This window comes from Macrobrachium nipponense, chromosome 35, assembly GCF_015104395.2.
Source record: "Macrobrachium nipponense isolate FS-2020 chromosome 35, ASM1510439v2, whole genome shotgun sequence".
In the NCBI taxonomy this organism is placed as follows: Eukaryota; Metazoa; Arthropoda; class Malacostraca; order Decapoda; family Palaemonidae; genus Macrobrachium; species Macrobrachium nipponense.
In genome coordinates, this window is record NC_061096.1 from 2,670,313 (window position 1) to 2,673,658 (window position 3,346).

Here is a 3,346-nt window from a genome sequence, read left to right on the forward strand (position 1 = left end):
ACACACACACTAATATATTATATATATATATATATCTATATATATATATATATATATATATAGATATATATATATATATATATAGATATATGGAGGATAAGGGCAGGACAGCTAATCAATCGGATATATGAAGAAAAGAGGGCAGTGGAACCAGACTGGTACATTAAAACATCTTTATTTGTGCCGACGTTTCGAGACAACAAGTCTTATTTTCAAGGCTGCAATAAAAGAATAAAACCAAATGTAAAGAAAGATAGATTAATCATTGCTGGAGGTAGTACCAACCTATCTAGAAAGGAGAAGGAAGGCGACTGGAATGTGGGTAGGTGAAAAGCAAATAAGTCAGTTAGGACAGGTATAAAGGGGTGGAAGAGTTTTGGGCATTCAACAATAGTACTGTCTGTTTGATAGTTAACATATATGAAAATATATTAATTCTGAGGTAGAGCGAATTACATATTAAAGGATATTTGTAGATCGATGTATGTAGTGTATGAATCATGTTATTGTGATGTGACTCATATAATGGCTACGTGCGGACAAAAGTACTACAACGTTACCGACGTCGAGGTGGGTTGATGCCGACTCCAAAACAACGAACACCTGAGAGCGACAGGTATTTGTAGTTGAGAGGCAGCATAAACTCATACCCTCTTGCGGTGGTCGTGTGGTTTAAAGTTTCACTGTGCGTACTGGATTTGTTGGGATCGATGGTTCGAGCCCATGAACCGACAAATTTCTTATCGACTGAAAAATTCCCCTTCGCTTAAGATAAGTGAAAATATATTAATTCCGAGGTAGAGCGAATTAGATATCAAAGGACATCTGTACCTCGAGATTATTATATATATATATATATATATATATATATATATATAATATATATATATATATATATATACATATATATATATATATATATATAATATATATATATAGATATAGAGAGAGAGAGGAGAGAGAGAGAGAGAGAGAGCGAGAGAGAGAGAGAGAGAGAGAGAGAGAGAGAGAGAGAGAGAGAGAAAAGTTATTCAAGAGATGTTGGTAAGCTGAAAGCATCTGTCAGAGAACACTTAAGTTGCGAATCAAGTTATATCAAGAACATATACTTACTGTAGGTATAAAGCCATAGACGTATCCGTTTTTTGTACACATTAGATCTTCACTCCACTGTCCATAAATCCCGTTTAAGCTGGTCTTCAAAGGCAGCTGACCTGAATTTTAAAATCTAATTAGGTCTAAATTGATAGAATTTCTTTTTATTCTGTCATAAATATATGAAATATACAAGCAATCCTATTGTGCCATCGGCAAGAAAACTAGAGATGCAGTTTTCATTAGCTTTCGTTCATCGAATTTCCCATTTGTGTTTTACTGAAAAGACATAATGTCGCAAAATGTACTTTAGAATACCAAAATATAATGCAAATTATATCATATAAGTTATAACTGCAAAACAAAAAACGTTTAGATACTTAAAAACACGATATATATCATAAGTAATTGGAATTTCTCAGGTGGATTCGTTCATAGAGATTTGGAAGATAGAGGCTGAATTTCTGATTGTAGTAGTATGTATCACGAACGACGACAATATTTGCTCGTTTTCCTTTATGAACGGGAATATTATTGCATTCTCATAAGCTGTGATTGTAATTATTTTAGTTTCTATAAATTTATGTTTGAATTCTAAAATGTTTAAAGTTAGCTGACGTCAATGGCAGTAAATGTTGCGACGGCTGAGGTATGTTGAGTAAATTTAGCTGAATCCGCAAGAGCGTTTTCTATGATTTTGGGGAGGTGCCCGAGTACTTAGAGCGGGAAAGCACAAGTCACTGGATACTGGCGTAACGGCTTTCACACTTTCATGACTTTGACGTTGACATGGATCAATGTTAGACTGTTAGTAGCTGTTTACAAAGCTACTGTCATTAAAAGGAAATCTTTATCAAGGTTTAAAGTAGCATGTCATCTCGAAGATTTTCTTGCTATGTTCCTATTACAAGAAGTTAGGAGTTAGCCTACACTGCTAACACGGCAGCATTAGCCTACTTCGCCGCTGGGCTGAAAGATCTCCCAATACATCAGGATTTTTTGAACGATATAAAACTTTAATTGCCAGTTCAATAGATATCGAGTTATTTGTGGTAACAAATATTTTTACTTAACATAGCTTTTTTCGTGAATGATTTGCGGATGAAAATCTATTTTCAAACCTAGACACTTATCAAGGCAGCAAGAATGACCGTTGACTATAGTTGAAAATTTCCGCTTCTTTTTACCATCTTCGATGATACGGCAAGTGTCGAATGAAATCCAGTTAGGGTATGAATTTCTTAGAAAATTAATTTGAATACTATGGCCCCTTCTCTCTCTCTCTCTCTCTCTCTCTCTCTCTCTCTCTCTCTCTCTCTCTCTCGGATCGATCGATCTGGATCTCCAGTCCTAACGCATATTTGAAAAAATATTGTCACTCAATCTCACAACGTAAATATAATGAATAGAGCATCTCTATAAATAGACCTATGCTTACTCTCTCTCTCTCTCTCTCTCTCTCTCTCTCTCTCTCTCTCTCTCTCTCTCTCTCTCGTCATAATATTGCATTCATTACTTTATTGTTCATCAAGATTTCCGTGGGTGTTGCCCATATTTTAAAACATTTTCTCGTTATTTAAGATCCGTTTCCAATTGCGCATATATTTTACGACATTTTATTGTCATAGCATCACTTATGAGTAAGGTTTCATGGTAGATAATCGATATTCTACTGAACTGACGCTACCAAACCAACATTAACAAATAAAATAGAGGCTGTTACTACATTCAAGTATAAATGATAATAGGAATTTTGCAGAAACTTTATGGTTTAAACCTACTGGACATCTAGAAGTCAACAAACACGATTTTGGAGCTCCTCCCCCTTTCTAGAGTTGCCAGATGTGGCATTATTGAGCAATATGTGTCCGAAGATTTAAGAAAACAGTATCTTTACTTTTCTTGTCGATAGTACATTATTATTATTATATTGCAAGGGACACAAAGACACTTTCGTGTCAACTTTTGAAATATCGCATTAAAACAAAATAAAATCCCTTAGTTTTCGATGTTCTTGGCTCTCTCGTCAAGACAATTGTAAATGATTAGCATTTCTTCTGACGGTGGTCCGCCATCCTGCCTTCGAAAACTAAAGAATTTCATTTTGTTATAAACTTATACACACAAGAACACCAGGAAACGTTGTTCAGATGCATTATGAACTACATATCCTACTTACTATTGTTTTTAATGTAGAGACTGATTCCTGAGTCTTCTGAGTTGTATGCTGATGCTGGTGCCGCAGGAAAGT

General features: G+C 34.9%; 1 long non-coding RNA gene across 1 annotated transcript in view; it reads right to left on the reverse strand.

Annotated features, from left to right (window-relative positions):
• Window positions 1-1,112: 1,112 nt before the first annotated feature.
• LOC135208189 (uncharacterized) overlaps window positions 1,113-3,346 on the reverse strand; it is a 19,285-nt gene continuing 17,051 nt past the window's right edge. The window contains exons 2-3 of the long non-coding RNA XR_010313120.1: window positions 3,275-3,346; window positions 1,113-1,214 (exon numbers count right to left, since the gene is read on the reverse strand). The exon at window positions 3,275-3,346 is cut by the window's right edge and continues 102 nt beyond it. This is a non-coding gene — a long non-coding RNA (uncharacterized LOC135208189). The remainder of the gene's footprint in view (window positions 1,215-3,274) is intronic.